This window comes from Podarcis bocagei, assembly GCF_964188305.1.
Source record: "Podarcis bocagei genome assembly, chromosome: 17".
Taxonomy (NCBI): Eukaryota; Metazoa; Chordata; class Lepidosauria; order Squamata; family Lacertidae; genus Podarcis; species Podarcis bocagei.
In genome coordinates, this window is record NC_138143.1 from 37,846,362 (window position 1) to 37,865,554 (window position 19,193).

The 19,193-nt window shown below is 42.3% G+C and overlaps 1 long non-coding RNA gene across 4 annotated transcripts in view; it reads right to left on the reverse strand.

Annotated features, from left to right (window-relative positions):
* Nucleotides 1-19,193, reverse strand: part of LOC308577003 — a 110,031-nt gene that overhangs the window by 40,311 nt on the left and 50,527 nt on the right. For all 4 annotated transcript variants that reach the window (XR_014003313.1, XR_014003314.1, XR_014003315.1 and 1 more), the window contains one exon: nt 14,977-15,075. This is a non-coding gene — a long non-coding RNA (uncharacterized lncRNA). The remainder of the gene's footprint in view (nt 1-14,976; nt 15,076-19,193) is intronic.

Sequence of the window (19,193 nt, forward strand, 5' to 3'; positions counted from 1 at the left end):
AGAGAGAGAGAGAGAGAGAGAGAGTAAAGTGCTTTGAAGCTTGTTTTATTCTTTCAAACAAGCACAGAAATAAAATCAAGCAGTGCTGGATTTACATATAAGCTAAACAAGCTATAGCTTAGGGCCCCACTCTCTTGCCCCCCCAAAAAAAATTAATGGAAAAATATTAATATTAATATACTTCTTCTTAATTGTATTTCAGTTCAACAATTACTTTGATAAAATACATATTTTGTTATGTGCAAATGGCTTTAGATACCTATTAGGTACATAAATTACCATATAGCATACAGTGGTGCCCCACAAGACGAATGCCTCGCAAGATGGAAAACTCGCTAGACGAAAGAGTTTTCCGTTTTGGAGGTGCTTCGCAAAATGAATTTCCCTATGGGCTTGCTTCGCAAGATGAAAATGTCTTGCGAGTTCCTGCGGGGTTTTTTTCCTCCCCCCCCTTTTTCTAAGCCACTAAGCCGCTTATCTGCTAAGCCGATAAACCGCTAAAAGCCGCTAATAGCGCTAATAGCGCTAATCCGCTAATCCACTAATCCGTCAATGGGCTTGCTTTGCAAGACGAAAAAACCGCTAGACCAAGAGACTCACAGAACGGATTCTTTTCGTCTTGCGAGGCACCACTGTATATTCAACAACAAAAACAGCGACAATTTGTTGTTGACAAAGGACAGCTGGACATATAAAGGGTCCCATTACCTTCAGTAGTTTAGGGCCTCATCAAACCTAAATCCAGCCCTGCAACCAAGTGAATTAATTTTGTTAAATAAATATATATGAACTACTGTGTGAACTTCCAGTAGCCTCATTTTTTTAAAATAGGTTATTGTAGAGCTTGGAAAGGTGCAGAAAAGGAGAAGGAATTAGAGTACCTTCTCTATGGAGAAAGGTTGGATGGCAGGCCACTTTGCAGTTTAGAAAAAGCCAACTAAGGGAAGGAAACATGATAGAAGTTTATAAAATTAAGCATGGTATGGGAAAAGCGGACCAATATTTTCTTCCTCTCTCATAACAAGGACTTAGGTACCTTCAGTGAAATTGACCAGGAGCAGATCGAGAACAGACAAAATAAATTACTGCTACATATGATGCATACTTAATTTATGGAATTTACGACCAATATTTTCCCCTACAGTTGAGAGGCAATGCTCTTGCACTGATCCCATCTCCTATCCCAGGGCAATTTCCTCTGCAGCAAGCAACACTTAATGAGCCTTGGCAAATCTACATAATCCATTCTTAAAAATCAAGTAAACTAGTGGGCCATTGCAACACAACATCTAGAGGAGCCAGTAGAAAAACATAAGCACTGAAATATGAACCTCCGTTTAGTCCCTCGATCACTATCCAAAAAAGGATATGCATAACATTTTTTAAGAATTTCAACGGGAATTGCAACATGTTGAATCAAAATATTACCTAGCTAAATCCAGAGTAAGATTAATATACTGTATTAGCATCTTATTGCAGCATCCTGCAACTTGTTTCTGGTGAATGGAGAATGAAATAACATTATTTCTTTATGGAAGAAGTCCTGAATGGCTTGGGATCTGAAGAAGCGTTGACTCAAACACCATTGAAGCAGAGTTGACTTAAACACCAAAGCACTCCAGAAGGTCCCCTGTGCCCCACTTTGAACACCAAAACACATTGCCTTGCTTGCTTCTTGTCAGAAATCTCCAATTATTCCTGTGAAATATCAGTTCGCATTTAAAGCTGACTCTATCAACTTCATGCATTCAGAAACAATATAAGACTCAAAACATAGGCAGCCTTTGAAATTCACACTTATCTGAACTGCAGCTCTCCAATCTGAATTGCAGTTCTCCAATCCATGTTTACAACAATGCACACATTACGTGAAAGCGAGCATAAAAATGAATATACTATTTAAAATAAGATACAAAATGCACAATATCAGGAGAAGTGCCTTGCAGAAATGTGTCCATTAGTCAAAAATACAAATATACACATACAAAAATGTGTATATTGGGTGAAATTCACACTAAAGTTTCATGAGGATTATTTTTAATTAAATACAAATGGCTGCAGAATGGAATTTAAGATAGGAAAAATGAGAAACTGAGAGGACTGAAATGGACGGATCATTGCCTCTCTAGTGAAGACTCTATTTGTGACTTCACTCAGAGTTCAGCTGAGAATTGTTTTTATGTTTTACCAAACAAAAAGCTGCTAACAAGAATTAGTTGCAATACCTCTTGGTACCTTTGGTATCTTGGTTTTTATTTTTTTCTGGGAGGGCTCCTGAAATGGACTTCAGTATCCAAGCCAGAGATGGCAATGCAGTTGAAGAACATCACCCGCCTGATAAACAGCTTGTGAAGGTCTAAGTGTGCTACCAGAGGGGGATGAGGGAAAGGTTGGCAGCTCTTTGGTGGAAATTATCCATCCTCTTTTGGAGCTTTAAGGGGAGGATTTTCACCTGCCTTTTGATGAAGAGACTGAGCTCTGCATTGTGAAGCTACACCTAAAAATGTTGACTCATGTTACTGAGTGGAGGGAGTGTGATGCTCACACAAGCATTGCCCATAAATGGGTAATTTTCACACTGGAAAAGCTATTTAACAGACAGCTGAATTATGCAATTAGCACACTGAAACCAGCTCCAATTAACGATACATCTTAATTATCTATGTAATGTTATTTATGTTCCACTTGTAAAGTCCAGTCTGGTAATTAGAATTTGAATGTTAAGAGAGAGAGGATTTGGGGGAGGACGGGGGGGAGGAGGAGAATGCTTTGAAGCAGAAACGAAGGAAATACATATTTTGAAAATGATCAGAGATCTAAAGATGAATTCTTGGGACTCTCAGCACAAAGCTCATTGGGCTTTCTGAATTCCCTTATCCTAAAAAGAAACTTTCCTTAAACAATAATAATGAAGAGTGCAGTCCTATTCAGCATATCCTAGTGAGTTCAATGGGACTTACTCTTAGATCAGTGCAGCTAAAGAAGGGAAAAAATAAATTTTTAATTCACTGTGAATATTTCTTCCAGAAATTGGCAACAGAGGACTACCACCTGTCACCTCCTTCCTGCCTCTTACTAGGATAGATAATTTCAGGTTCAAGAGATTCCTTTTTCTTTCTTTCTAACAAATGCTACTGAGTTCTTTATTTTCTGTACAGCATTCTATATTAGAAAGTTTAGGCTACTGAGTTATCCATTTGTAGTTCTGTTTTGGATCACTTTCTCCTCTGGAAACACATTGAACAGACACTTTTTTCTTGACTGAGGGGAGGGATTCCTGAATAGTAGGAAGGCCCCCATCACGTTCTGGAATGAAAATTCATGCTTGTTACAAGTCCATGTTAGTCATGACATCCACCATCTTCCTCTGGTAGGTTAACTTCGGTCATATGTCTGGAGTTCTGCTATGACACATTTTGGAGAGTTTGATCCTGTACTGGAGCACCTGTCACACACAGGAGTAAATAACCTCCCCACTTTCTGATCTAAAGCATTCAGATCTGGATAACCTATCACTGCAAAATTCAAATTTAGAGAATTCAGATCTGTTCCCGGATCTTGACTTCCAGGTGGAGTAACTATGAGAGATAGAAGCCCTCCTAACCTATGATAAGTTGAAACTGGAGCCCATTTGCCTGGATTTGCCCCCTGCTGGGTCTGACTCTAGGGGAGGAGTCATGGAACCAAGATCAAGAGCTGGAGCTCAGGTGTGAAATTGAGGCTTCAAGTGTTGCCACTTGAAGATCGGTGCCCTAAAATTGGTTTTTGCGTTCAGGTAAACACTTTTTTTTTATTCCACCAAGGTCTTACACCAATGAAACAATCTACTGCCTCAGAATAATTATGTTCTGCCAATCCATTTTATTCTCACTGATGCTGTTTTACTGCTTGTTATTTGGCTGTTGTATTTTTTTTATTGTTGCATCTTATCCTGTGTGCCACTTCGGGTGTTATTTATACAGAAAACTGGGATGATGATGTTAAACAAACAACAACAAAGAATGGTTTTGCTCATCGTGGCATCACCTTTCCCCCCTTCTGTTTCTCCCAGGCTGCTGCCCCCCATTTTCTGGCTCTCAGCAGGAAAGCAAAGGACAAAGAGGCCCTATGCGCATAGTCTGATACATGCCACGGTGGCCTCTAGTGGCCACACAGCACAAGCTCATGTCACTCCAGGAGAGCAAGAACATTCAGCTGTCAGCAAGAGATTTCGAAGGATTGTAGGACAGCATTGGAGGGGGAAAGACGTGAGAGATGGACTCAAGATTATTTCATGCAAATAAGCATGCTTCAACTTTAACATGCTTCAAACATCTTGTCATTCTTAATGGGTGAAATAAGGTGCATCTCTGCACAGCAGCCTTTTCAATGTGTGCTTATGGGCAGTTCTAAGCACAGTGGAACAAAGGTTCTGCTCTAAAGGCAAGAAAGAGGGTTCCCTCTTCATGCAGAGGTGCATACCTTACAATAATCCACAGGTGGCAATAGAGACATTTTTGTTCAAGTGTAATGCCCCTTCTCACACCAGAGATTACTACTGGTGCCATCACCACACACCTCGCCCCTAACACACACCTGAAGTGGTTCCTCCTTCTGCTCCTCCTTCATGCATGTTAAGCTTATCTGCACATTATGGTATATGCGGGTGGCACTGTGGCCTAAACCACTGAGCCTCTTGGGCTTGCTGATCAGAAGGTCAGTGGTTCGAATCCCCGTGACAGTGGGTGAGCACCCATTGCTCTGTCCCAGCTCCTGCCAACCTAGCAGTTCGAAAGCACACCAGTGCAAGTATATAACTAGGTATCACTGTGGCGGGAAGGTAAGCAGTGTTTCCATTTGCTCTGGATTCTGTCACGGTGTTCCGTTGCGCCAGAAGCAGTTTAGTCATGCTGGCCACATGACCTGGAAAGCTGTCTGTGGACAAATGCCGGCTCCCTTGGCCTGAAAAGCGAGATGAGCGCTGCAACCCCATAGTCGCCTTTGACTGGACTTAAGCATCCAGGGGTCCTTTACCTTTACCTACTTTATGGTGAACACATGCAGAGATGGGAGGGTAGCATGTCCCTACTTACGATCTCTGCACATTCAAGGAAATGTCTGCATAGGACACACATGTGCACAGTGGTACATATATCAGCCTCTTTCCAAGTTCTCAGCCATATAGAAAGAGACCCTTACACATGCAACTGTACACATGTAAGTAGACTGAGGTGCCACCGTCTCCTGAGGATGGAGGGGGCCCTGCGCAATGTCCTGACATTGCGCACATGATGTTGTGTACTGTCAGGACATTGTGCATGGGGCCCTCTGAACATTGAGGAGGGACGGGCTCCTAAAAATAATAATAATGGGGGAGCCCCCAGCGCCTTGGCCCCCAGGAGTGGGCCCCCTTGTAAGCAGGTGTTAATCTGAAGACAAGACGGTATCAGTCATCAAGTATGAATTAGGGCTTCTGCAACATCCTGTACTGCTCTAGTTTAAAACAATTTATAAAGTCACAAGTATTAAGCAGATGCTAAAAACTGAAGTATCTCAGGTGTCAAAGCTCAAAAGCCAGGGGAAAGAGGTACAGTATGTTCATGGAGCATACAATGGAAACTACAGAATGAAGGTGCCAGATGCGCTCCCCAGTGATGCCCCCCCCCATTTGTGTGGGTGGGCGAACTACTACAAGGAGCCCCTGTGCTGATCTTAATGCAGACTAGATTTTGAAAAAACAGAGAAATTATGCAGATTTCCATCAAGTTGCAGAACTCAGTTTCTTCTAGACAGAACTTTTATTATTTTAAAGCCCTGCTAATGATCCTATGCAGCAGCTATAGTTTTCAGATTATGTGTGACTAGCTAACAATGCTCATTCCAGTATTTGAGGGTTTTAATTTTTCTTTCTTTCCCTTTGGCACATTTGCTGTTTCACTTTGCCGCCATTGGAAGTCTCCCCCTTCCCCTTACAGACTATATATTTGAAACAGAAGGCAAGCCTGACAGAAGCTTTACGAGACACTACAATTCTGCTCTCACAAACGGTATGGACAAATAAGGACACTCCCTAAAAAAAGGTATGACCTCTATTCCACAGGATGCTTCACACATATAGACAAAGAAACAAGCCAAGAAAACAAAGGTTTTCGTTTTTATATCATGATGTGACGCCTCTCCTAAGAAGAAGAAATAATATCCATCTCAGTTTATGACAGAGAGTGCATTTCACTAGGGAAATGAAGTAAGGTTTGCAAAGTTATGTGCCTGCAAAACACAGACCCGACATGACCAGTGGTCACAAAGATAAAGGCTGTGACTCACCGATTCACCCCAACAGCCGCAAAAGTTGGGAACCGTGACTGACATTTCAGTGAGTGACTAGAATAAACTGCAAAAGTACAGCAGAAGGTTGCTGAGTAGTGCAAATAAATGCAGATCTGTTGGAAGTCAACCACATGCACCAACCGAAGACCCGGCTCTAGATGTCTGGCTTTATATTTTCTACACTCAAACAAATACTGGCCACCAATTGTATTAACTTCCTTCCCTACAGAAATCAAAAGGTCACAACTGACATGTATGGAAGAAAGTAGAGGGTCTGCAGTAAAAGGTGGGGGGCAAAAGTTCTCATCTGTGGCAGAAGGGCAGCTCAGCAATCCTTGATCTGCCCCTTTGCAATAGCTTTGTCATTCCACTGAACTGTTTGTGCCTCTGTTGTCCCCATAGTACACATAGGGAAAGAAAAACCTAAGCCCAAAACACTGTCATATAGAACAGCATACCCTCCAACATTTCTCTGATGAAAATAGGGACGTGCAGTGCTATTTTTCTAGAAAAAGAGGTGCTGGAACTCACCATGAACATCTCTTGGAATGGCAAGGGCACCCACCTGAGAAGTGCTGGAACTGAGTTTTGGTGGGTTCCAGCTCAAAAAAAGCCTTGGGGACGTCCTATTCCACACCCTCCAACATTTATCCAATGAAAATAGGGACATCCTAAGGAAAAGCAACACATTCTGGGATCAGATCAGAAACCGGGACTGCTTCTATAAATCTGGAACTGTCCCTGGAAAACAGGGACCCTTGGAGGGTCTGGAACAGGGGCTTCCTAAATTCTGGTCCAAAGACCAGCAATGGTCTGAGAGCTTCATTCAGGTGGCATGTGAACAACAAGGGGAGAAGGAGCTGGTCACAGTGACTGCGACTGCAAATAGTGGGTGCAGCACATCAAGCATTCATATTCACTTTTAATTGTATTTTTCTCTATTTATTATTATATTTTAGATTGTGATCTATGGAACTCAAAATGCAATACCATAAAATGCAATGTAAAAAAGAAGCAATAAAAATACAATTCAAAATCATACGGCATCCACCTCAGCATATAACAATTGCTACCGCAGGCAGAGGGGACGCAGGTAGCGCTGTGGGTTAAACCACAGAGCTTAGGACTTGCCGATCAGAAGGTCGGCGGTTCGAATCCCCACGACGGGGTGAGCTCCCGTTCCTCGGTCCCTGCTCCTGCCAACCTAGCAGTTCGAAAGCACATCAAAGTGCAAGTAGATAAATAGATACCGCTCCGGCGGGAAGGTAAACCGAGTTTCCATGCACTGCTCTGGTTCGCCAGAAGCGGCTTAGTCATGCTGGCCACGACCCGGAAGCTGTACGCTGGCTCCCTTGGCCAGTAAAGCGAGATGAGCGCCGCAACCCCAGAGTCGGTCATGACAGGACCTAATGGTGAGGGGTCCCTTTACCTTTACAGCAGGCAGAAAGGTCATTTATGGAGTCTACCAGGACTCTTGGCAATTTTCTAGTGGTCCATAGAGGGGAAATGTTTAGGAACCACTGGTACAGAATGCCAGCTAAAGTCAGATGCCGACAATCCATCTTGCTCCGTGGTATGAAAGAAACATAACTAAGCATGTGGCTCAGTGGATAGGAGCAGACTTGATTCGGAATGGCTGCAGCAACTTGAACCCCCATCCCAGTGGTGTCGCTGGAGTGCATCAGTTTTATCTCTCCTATACATGTTAATGGTTGATCTGCTGCACTTGGTGAGGCCCACCAGAAGGTCCCAATTGCATAGTTAATTATGGTTATTCAAAGGGACTGAAGGAAGCTGGATCTACTCATTTTTTGTAGGCCCAAATCATAAGCTGGTTATTGAAATACAAGCAAACAAGGATATGAATAGGAAAATGAAAAAATAACATAGCAACAGTCTGAGGATGGAGTCCTTAGCACCAACCCAGTATTTATTCTTTATTTATTTGGTGCATTTGTACCATGTTCTTCTCTCTCTCTCTCTCTCTCTCTCTGTGTGTGTGTATGTGTCTATATCTATCTCTTCCACTCATCCATCTAGAGTGGCTATTGTTGTTTAGTCGTCTTAGTCGCGTTCGACTCTCTGTGATCCCATGCTTACATACAATCAAAACAAGACAGTCCCTGCTTGCAGGTTTATCATTAAATACACAAAACAGAAGAGGAAAAAGTGGCAGGGAAGAAAGAAGGTGGGGAGGAAGCAAATTTAGGTGCCATAAAAGTTAAATAGCAGCTCTTACAAATGACCAGCTCGTATTGGCATAATTCAGGGGCTGAGGGCTCCTGCTGGAGTTGGTGCTTTAACAGAGCTGATGGGGTGAGCCCTGCTTCCCATCTCTCCCAATCTCACAGTTTGCTGGAATGACTGGTACCAGGTGACACATCAGCAAGAGCAGGCCTGATGGACCCAGCCTTCATTATACTGCAGACTTAACATAATCTGACCCCACCATTTCTCATAACTATGGTCCCAATGACTTTTTCTTTGCTCAAAAACAGCTGCTGAAAGCGGATTGGAACTGTATCTATCTTTCTGAGTGATTTGTGGAGGCAAACCTGACTGGAGCCCTGTGAAAGGTTTTGCCACAATTGTTAACTTTTCACGTACTATCCATATTGTAACACATTGAGACTACAGTAGTGGCATTTAAAAGCAAATTCGGGAAAACATTATTTGATTGTTTCCTTTTCTTTCGTTTCCTTATCTGGTTTGGCAGTCAGTGAGCAGACATCTGTTGTGCATATGAGAAAAGATTCTTTTTAAAAAGGACTCTCTGCGATTCCCACACAAACTGAAGAAGGGGGGAGGCAATAAACCTATTTTTCATGTCCCTTTCCTGTTTGTGAAAATGTGTTCCTAGCTCTTGCAAAATTGCAATCTGGGAAAAACATGAACCTACTGTAGGCAAGCAATGCTACCTGCCACAAAGTATTTATTTTTCCCTATTTAGGGTGCTAACAGCACCACCCTGATGCCTTGGAATGGCCAGAATATAACAAGGGCCCATTCAAACAAATAAAAATCAATAAACCATAACAAATATTAAAATCCAACTCACTTATAGCCTGAATCTCGGCTACCCAAAGGCAACTGGGAACAACACACACAATCACAACTGAGGCCTAAGCACATTTATTTGGAAGCAAGTTCAATTTACTACTGCAGGAGAGCTTTATTCCAGTAAGTATGCTGAAGACTGAAGACTGAGAAGAATGCTCCGGCTTTGGTATGCCTCAAGGGAAGAGGCTGAAGTCCAGGGCAGGAGCGACCACACAGACTGGATCTCTGTGGGTCTTTCAGTGCTCTAACATCACCACACACAGGCTGTCAGCTCCAGAGAGCATCCAACCTCAACTTTGGGGTACATCTAGATGAAAGATTTCAGAGAACAGAATCCTAAAACACACCAAAATACCCACAATCCAAATGGAGACAGTTGCCAGTCCCTTTGTTGAGTGCCCCTGTATGTTTATTCTGAATGGCCAAGGAGATTTTGGTTGTTTTCCAACAACCTGTTTCTTGAGCATTCATCCCGATTTGTTTGCACAAAGTTGATGGGGAAGTTGGACAGCATCAACTGTTTACTAGGCATTCCCTATGATTTATTTGTGGCAAGGTTAGATGTTATGTTGCATCAAGTGTTATCCCACACTTTCCAATGTATTACCCCATCACTTTCCTTAGTGGAAAAAGACTTTCCTTTGGGGGCAGGAGCAGGGCTGCGCAAGAGCTCCAAGTTATTGTGCAACCTGCGTTTCCAGTATGGCATTGGATCCCAGTCTGGCAGCATCCTTCCTTCCTTCCTTCCTTCCTTCCTTCCTTCCTTCCTTCCTTCCTTCCTTCCTTCCTTCCCTAAAAGGCTCACCTCTTTCCCAGCCAGCTTGGAAACAAAGGATCTCAGACGGGGAGTTCAGTTACCTTACTGGCCTCTCCCTTCTCATACTGGAAGATGTTACCTAACTGCTGCAGATAATATGGCACCGTTTGAAGCAACAGGATGCATGGAAACTGAATCCTTTTGGAAACTGAGCATTGGCAGATGTGGGGAGCTATAATGAGCAGGCTCCTTAAAAGATTTCCTCCAAGCCAGGGGAAGGTAAGCAGGTAGGGGGTGTCATGGAAATTCTACTCCATATTGATCCAGAGCAGATTCCAAAGTATAGTTAGCAGAGTAAAAACTTAAACACGTTACAAGATTTCCCCAAAACAAACCAGAGGCAATTGTATTTCCTCCAGCAGAGCTTTACTGCTACTGAAGGCAAATGAGCATAATGGTCACAAATCCAATAAATTCAGGATTGGCAGTGTCCATAAGAAATCCAGTTAACTAGCAGGCATAGCGTCGCCGTGGGGAGTAAACAAGGAGACGTTTCCCCAACCAAAGAGAGAGAGAGAAAATAGAAAGTGCTCAGTTTGTTCAATTTAAGAGCTTCTCCATGTGGAGACTGCCAGGAGTTTGAGGAACAAAGTATAGAAGGGAGTTGGCGGTTAATAGCTAGCAGCTGGTGGCCTGCCCAGGGTGCTTCACAGAACTTGCCCAAGATGTTTCTCATAGCATAGACAAGAAGGTGCTGTTAGAGTCTCAGTAGGTTGGTAAGTTTAAAAGCAGAGAAGTAAAAAAAGGAAAAATTACTTTCCTGGGTAGCAATCAACGCTAATTACAGTCCTGTTATCTGAGGAGCTCCGAAGCCTGCTTCCAGGCTTAACTTAAACTTGCATTAACTTATAATAAGTCTAAACCTTAACACTATATACAGAACACCACACCAGAAGGAAAAAAGAAAGAGAGAGAAAAGGTGAAGCCCAGGCCTCTTATTATAGCATGCCCTTGAAGAACCAGTTTAAGCCTGCTGTACTCAGCTTCTCTGAAGGAATAACCCAAACATCATGAACCTTCTGCTTGTTTCTTTCACACAGAGAAGCTTCCAGAACCCTCCTGAATTAAGTAGAATAGGAAAGATCTCTACACATCAGATCAATACTTTCTGCGCTAAGAAATGCAAACTGACAGGGAGCAAGGTTCCAAGGCCCAGAAAGACATCCAAATTACAAATGGAGAAGGTGAAAAGTTTAAAAAGCTTTTTAAAAGGCTTTAAAAATAGCTGATAAAACATCTTTTGGAGGAACAACTCCCTGCCAAGCTGCCATCTTCCTCTAGGTAGCTCAAGGTCGAAATGGAGCGTTGTCCAGACCCATGAAAATATTATTCAAATTTTACTAGCCAAACTCTTCAAAATGCATCAATGATAAATCAAAAATATCAATACAACATCTTGTGCTGTCCAGCACAGGCTCAGCATCTTACAAAAAATGAAATAATTCCAACGGGATTAAGAAGCAGAGGTCTGTCTCTTCCCACAACATCCATTTTTGGCCTGGAGTTTGTTAAAATAAAAAAACTGCTCCTTTTCCCTTATGGGGTACCCAAGAGTCCATATAGAGTCCTTTTGTAGGTTCTCTATTGGTAGGAGAAAATAACAGAAGCCAACCAGAGAATATTGAGAAGCAAAGCAGCTAGTAAGCATGATCTTTATTAAACTGTTGCAACAGGGTGTTCACTCCCCCTGCCCTAAGCAGGAGGGAGGAGGAACTCAGAACAATGGTGTGCAAGGCCTTATATGTTGTTGTTTAGCCGTTTAGTCGTGTCACTCTTTGTGACCCCATGGACCAGAGCACGCCAGGCACTCCTGTCTTCCACTGCCTCCTGCAGCTTGGTCAAACTCATGTTCGTAGCTTCGAGAACACTGTCCGACCATCTCATCCTCTGTCATCCCCTTCTCGGGCCCTAAGGAAATCAGACTATCCTCCACCAGGGCCAGGGCCTTTTCAGTGATGGCTCCGACCTGGTGGAATGCTCTGTCCCATGAGACTAGGGCCCTTCAGGATTTAACCTCCTTCCGTTGGGCCTGTAAGACAGAGCTATTCCGCCTGGCCTTTAATTTGAATTCAGTCTGATCTGTTATTTCCCTTCCCTTCCCTTCCCTTCCCTTCCCTCCCCCTCCCCTTTTATGAAGATCACCCACTCTGAGACCCCACAGCTAATTCTCCCCTGACCTCCTCACTGGCCCAAGTAGGACCAATTCAGCCAGCTAGCCTTGGGGATTAACTAATTGATTTTTGAATTTTATAGTTATTCATGTTTTTATACTGTATTTTATGCTGCTTTTATAATTAAGTGTTTTAAAGTGTTTTAAATGTGTTGTTAGCCGCCCTGAGCCCAGTTTTTGAACCGGCAAGGGTGGGGTATAAATAAAATTTTTATTATTATTAATTATTATTAGTATTCTCCTTGTGCCATCAATCTTTCCCAACATCAGGGTCATTTCCAGGGAGTCTTCTCTTCTCATGAGGTGGCCAAAGTATTGCAGCCTCAGCTTCAGTATCTGTCCTTCCAGTGAGCACTCAGGGCTGATTTCCTTCAGAATGGAGAGGTTTGATCTTCTTGCGGTACATGGGACTCTCAAGAGTCTCCTCCAGCACCAGAATTCAAAAGCATCAATTCTTCGGCAATCAGCCTTCTTTATGGTCCAGCTCTCACTTTGTCCACTTCATGGACAAAGACAACAAGCCCTTATAAAGTCTTTTGAAATTGCCACCCTGTAGCACAAGACCACCCCCCAACGCATCATACATACATCACAGAAGGGGTGGTCTACAGCAGAATCCTGTCTGGCAGGAAACCTGTTAATGGTCACTGATTGCTTTTACCTGGGCATCCTGGCCATTCTTTTGTGATGGTAAATACTCAGTTCCTGAATCCAGGTCACAGGCTCACCCTTATTCATACACAGATATGCCCTTAAGACAGGATTTGTGAGCAAAGAGACAATGAGGAGGCTTTCCTATTTCCTTCCTCCTTGCAGAGAAACATTTGAGGTCAATTTGGGAGAGTCAAAATGGTTTCAGGATTGCTCTCCTGTACTATTTCGTACACATAGTTTGTATACTTATGTATGTGTTTGCTTTGTAGATTTATGAACATATGATTTTTATATATGAGACCTTAGAATTCCTATAACAAGCTGTTTTCTCTCTCTCTCTCTCTCTCTCTCTCTCTCTCTCTCTCTCTCTCTCTCTCTGGGTCTTTTTTAAAAAATGAATCTTATTAGTATTTTCCACACAACACGAAAGATATCAAAAGATAACAATACACAACACACAAAAATCAACATTCGAAAACTAAAAAAGACAACAAAAACAAAACAAAAAAACAAACAAATCCATATCTTACAAGTTAATATTATAAACACTAAAACAATAAGAAAACATTGACTTCCACCAATCCCACAGCACCTCCTTTATCTCTCATTCTGTCTTCCTGTTTTCCTGTTTTCTTTATCCTCTCTATCCTAACCTCTAGATATAAATCCTTCTTTCATATCCTTTCACTTCACAAGGTTATTCCAGACTCAGCCAGATTTCTGCCCTCGAACCTTGAGTTTTGAGGTATTCATTTAGGCACTCCTATTCTTTTTTTACTTCACTTTTTGGTTTTTGTCTTATTATATCTGTCAATTTGGCTAATTCTAAGTATTCTGAGAGCTTACATAGCCGCTCTCCCCTAGTGGGTAACTGATTCCCTTTCCAGTACTTAGCCACCAGGATTCTTGCTGCAGACGTTGCGTATAAGAAAAAAATGTTTTTGTCTTTTGGAATATCGTCATTTAAAATTCCTAAAAGGAATGCCTCTGACCTTTTACTATATGATATTCTTAATATTTTCTTTATTTCTTCATGGATCATGCTCCAAAATTTCCCATTTTCGGGGCATGTCCACCACATATGGTAGAAGGTTCCTTTTTGTATCTTGCATCTCCAGCACTTATTATTATATGTTTTATTCATTTTTGAAAGCCTTTCTGGTGCCAGGTACCACCTGTGATACATTTTCATATAGTTCTCTCTTATTAGGTAACATGTGGTAAAATTTATATTTTTTGTCCATAGTCTTTCCCATTCATTATATTCAATTGGGTGGCCCAGATCTTGTTCCCATTTTTTAATAGCGTCTCCTTTTTCCTCCTTTTCTACTTTCCCATTGGGTAAAAAAATCTCGGTATGGGAAAAAGAAATTTTATATAACAACCAACAGACTCTCTCAAAAATATATAAACTGCTACAAAATGGCAGAGAGGATCTTTTAAATATCCTTACTTCACAGAGCCTTGAGACAAACAAGAAGCCAACTCCCTTCAAAATGGAGATTTGCAACCCAACACCTTCATCACATGATCTAAGATTACAGCACTCACATGTTGGCTACCAGAGAACAACAATCAATTAGTTAATTATCAACTCAGCAAGAGCTCAGAGTGCTCTTCTTGGCTTTTCCCATGGAAAATCCCCATATTAAACATTTTCACCAATGCACATTTAGGCATTCTCATTCCATTGGCAATTAAACCATTATACTTAACGCTAACTGAGGGCTCACAGGTGGTTGGGAGAACTTGACTATGACCCAAGCCCAGTGTTGTCTCATTGTCAGTTTGGAATCCTCAGGGACTGAACATTTTTATTTTAATTCAGCATGTTCACATGTATGAAAAGAACCAGTAACCTTCTTCCAAGTTTTAGACCTATTCATCTCAGCCAGAACTCTCCTGTGCTATGGGGTGGGGTGGGAACCCTGGTTGGGGCAACAATATTAGCAAAGCAAAGCAAACTTACCTTATTTCTTAGTTCTCTCCATTCTCTCACTGTTGCATATGGCAGACTGCTGCTGTGGAGTTCTTACGCACAGGTGATAGGTTCTCTCATTCAATGAATCTAGGGGGAAAGAGGGTTGCAGGTGTGAATATAGTTAGTTCCTGGGCCAAGGGGAAGTACTTGAAGAGGGAACTTCCTATGGAGCAGAGTGAGAGGAGGAAGCCAATGTGGACCTGGGGGCCCAGGAATAAGCAGAACTCCTTGTCTGCTGTACTTAAATAAAGCTATTCATGTCTGAGTTTACCTCAAGTGCTGGGAGTTTGTTTCTAAGAAAAGCAGCCCTCCTGGGCAACAGCACAGCAGGTAAAAACCCAAAACAAAACAGACTCCTGCTCCAGCTGGGGTGTCTCCAGAGTGATTGAAGACCAAATGCTTTATGGGAAAGAGCCCAGGAGCAAGTGAACAAGAGAGAGAGTGCGCACATCAGGTGCCTATTCCTGCTCTAACTGGGCTTGTTTTGCAGTCTTGTGTGGAGCTTCTGTTGTTTTTTTTAATGTTCCCACTGCACTTGACTGATCTTGTAAATTGCTTTGAGGTCAAAAAGCAGGGTGTAAATTTGATAAACAAATGAAATCATGCCTAATCCCATCTCCTAATACAGTTTGCAAGGCAAACTTTTTGTTTTACGTTAAGTCCGGAACACATGCAGGGGTTACATCCTGAAGATCATGCCTAAAGCCAAAATCGCATATGGTCAAAACTCATTGGGGTCAGTGGCAGACGAGATCGCCAAAGACATTTTCCCCAGAGGTCTGTCCCCTTTTTAATATTTTTTGGCCATGCTCGTAAAGCTGAATGTGCGCAAGTTGGTCTCTAAGGCCCTACCAGACAATTTTTAAATTTATTTTGATATGGAAATGTAAGAACTGAATTTAAGGCTGGAGAAATCAGAGCCTGGGTTAAACCAGAATGGGCAGAATAATCTATCCCCAGCTCTTGAGCTACGATGAATTCCTGGTTAGTCAGGGATAGAAGCCCAAAAGAAAAACACATCAAAATATGCCCTGTGCGCAACAGGAGAATGACAAGAACATTTCTATGTCTCTGAAAATATAGCTCCTGTTTAAGCCTTAGCATAATCTGTCTTGAGCAAAAGCAACATTTGGAGGAGGAATTACAAGGAATGATTTTTGGCAGTCGGGCACAGATGCACCTCACTCCTGATACACGTGACGGATTGCATTTGTTGGCCAGGCTATTGTGGCACCACTAGCTTCCTCCTGGAAATTCAAGGGTTGGTTTTTTTTTCTAACTAGCAAGAGATGAGAAGGGGAGGGGGGCAGAATCTGGGTATGCAAGCCTTCCGCCTTCCCTGGACAAAGGTCTAGACGCTTAAAGTACATTTCAGGTCAAGAGAACCAGTTTCGAGGCAGGGGCTGTACACAGGTGGCGAAGCCCTTACCATAGAAATAATGTGAATATTAAGTTAATCAGAGAGGCTTGCACTGGAAGGGAATTAAGAGGAGTGGATTTTTTTAAGGGGAGGGGGAAAAACAGCTCGTAACAAGCAATCCATGTCACTTTTTCCCTCCTGCATCCTCTTGCTCTGTCCCATTTGTCTAGCAGTAATCTACATTTCAAATGATTACATGGGAAGCTGAAGTGGTAGTGACAAGGATAAACGAAGCTTGTTAAACTAATAGCTGCACTAATGCCCAAATATGTGAACTTCCCAGAGTCAGGCGGCATCCGAGGCTGCCGGAGCTGTCAGCCTGGCTCCCCCTGGGCTCGTCCGCCAGCGGCTGCCACATGATGAATGGCCCTGTCGAGTAAATTCATCCGGGGCCCAATTAAACAGGCAGAAATGAACTAGAGCCGTCAACCAGGGAGAGAGAGAGAGAGAGGGAGAGAGAGAGAAAGAGAAAGAATAAGCCAAAGACAGAGAGAGAGAGAGAGAGAGAGAGAGAGAGAGAGAGAGAGAGAGAAAGAGAGAGGAGGCAATAAAAGAGAGAGAGAGAGGGAGAGAGAGAGGGAGAAGAAAAAGGGAAACATATTCTCCACAAAGTCAAGGAAGCGCCAAGGCAGTGAAGTCATTCTGTCAGAAAATGGCCATTTAATGCTTTGCCGAGCTCACGACAGATATGTCATCTAAAGAAGCTTTAGTGGAGTCCCAGGGCATTTCATTTATTAATTATCAGCTTCAAGAGGGGGATTGGAGGTAGCCATGCTCCCCCCCCTCCCCGCCTTTCCTCTCTCTTAAGCACTGTCAGCTCCCAGCCTTCCTCCTGTCACAGCCTGCACAGGGCAGCTGCAGAGAGCACAGAAGTTTGGCCTATCATGGAAAAAGCACGCTGATGGGGAGAGGAAAACAGGAAAGTTTTCCCCCTTTCCCCCCTTTTTTTCTTATTTCACAGATAGGTGGGAACCCCTCTGCGGGTTTACTAAAAATTCCTCAGTAGGAATGTTGCTGTAGCTGTAATACTGTGGCATTGTAATGATGGGGAAGAGACTGAGGAATTTTGCCAATGTTATTAATTTATATACCAATCCCCAACCCCTCATGCCACTGAACTCAAAGTGTACATATTATTTCTAGGCATCCATTGGTCACCAGTTCAGACACTGACCAGATCCAGACCAGCTTTGGTTAAGTAAGGTGACATTCTCAAGTGCCTTCCAACCATATCCTAGGATAGATTTTCACCTTTATCAACTCAGCCTTACACATACTGATCTGTGCTTGTTAGAGTCTGAGCTTGTATTTTGTTCCTTTTCTGAAAAGACTGAAGGGGAATACAGAAAATGGTTTACTGGTTACTTATCATAGTGTGGATGTATATACAAGTTAAGCTAGATGTCTATAAAGTCCTGTCCGGTGTTGGTGGTGATAGTTTTACCGTGTTTCTGCACCCAGTGATAGATTCTGGGGAGCAGAGGAAAAGTTGTTTTTAAAAATAATAATAATCCCAATACTTGGCAAGATTTTGCAGGCAACCATTTCACCAAGTGGTTTGATGCACTCTGTAGTAAATTATCAAATAGTTCATCTATGTATGCTCTGAGAATAAGTGAGGAACTTTCAGAGTGAAGAGCAGAAGGTAAATGTATGTGAAGATAAGATTATGGGAGTTTTCCCATGATCTCACTTCAAATTTATTTGCAAATTTTCATGCTTAAAATTCTCCAGTTTCTGAAAATGCATTGAATATATACTTCTATTTACTAGCAGCCTCATACCTAATGTTGCTTGGGAATTCTAAGAAACCAAAACAACAGTAAAGTTTTGAAAGGTTCAGTCCACCATCTTGATTCATTTTTTAAAATACCCCCCCGTTTTACAAAATCAATCACACGTTTAACATTCTTGAAAACATTACAAATAAAACAAGATTCTTTCGAATCTTAGGACTTCCCTCCTCTCCTCCATGGATTCTTTAAATACCTAAGTCAACTGCATATTATAATTAGTCCACCATCTTGATTCAAAATGGTGTCCAACTGTATCCAAACATAGACAAAAATCTCAGGAACCACCATGCAAAATTTGATTACGGTATCTTAAGAGATGTCCAAATGCATAGAGGACAGACAAACAACTTTCCAAAATACATAGTAGAAGACATCTTATGAGATGTAGTATTTGATATTTGTAATATCTTCCATACAGGTGGCAACCATTTCATCGCGTTTCGTTGATGTGTGCATTGGTGGTACATATTTCTGAGCAAGGTATCAGGGGAGACAGCTTAGCTGGAACGCACTCAGAGCTCTTTTTTGTCTGCCACCTAGGCTTTCCTCTGAGATCCAGGAAGTCCAGTTCCTGACTCATGCATTTTCCTCAGAGCCAATGGGGTGTTAGAATCATAGAATTATAGAGTTGGAAAAGACCACAAGGGTCATTGTCCAACCCCCTGAAACACAGGACTCTCTTGCTCAACATGGGGCTCAAACCCACGACCCTGAAATTAAGAGTCTCGTGCTCTACCGACTGAGCTATCTACAGTGTTGTGGGTAGAGTGTATCAGACTGGGACCAGGGAGACTCAGGTTCAAATCTCCACTAGGTTATAACACTTGCTGGGTGCCCCAAAATGTTATTTTTATTTCAATCAATCCCAGTTGTTGACAAACCAAGTTGCCTCAAGGAATGGAAAAAGGATATTTCTAAATTTGTTGGGGGGGGGGGAGCTGTGAATTAAACATAAAATTTTGATTGATACGAAAGAAAGAGTGGGCGTT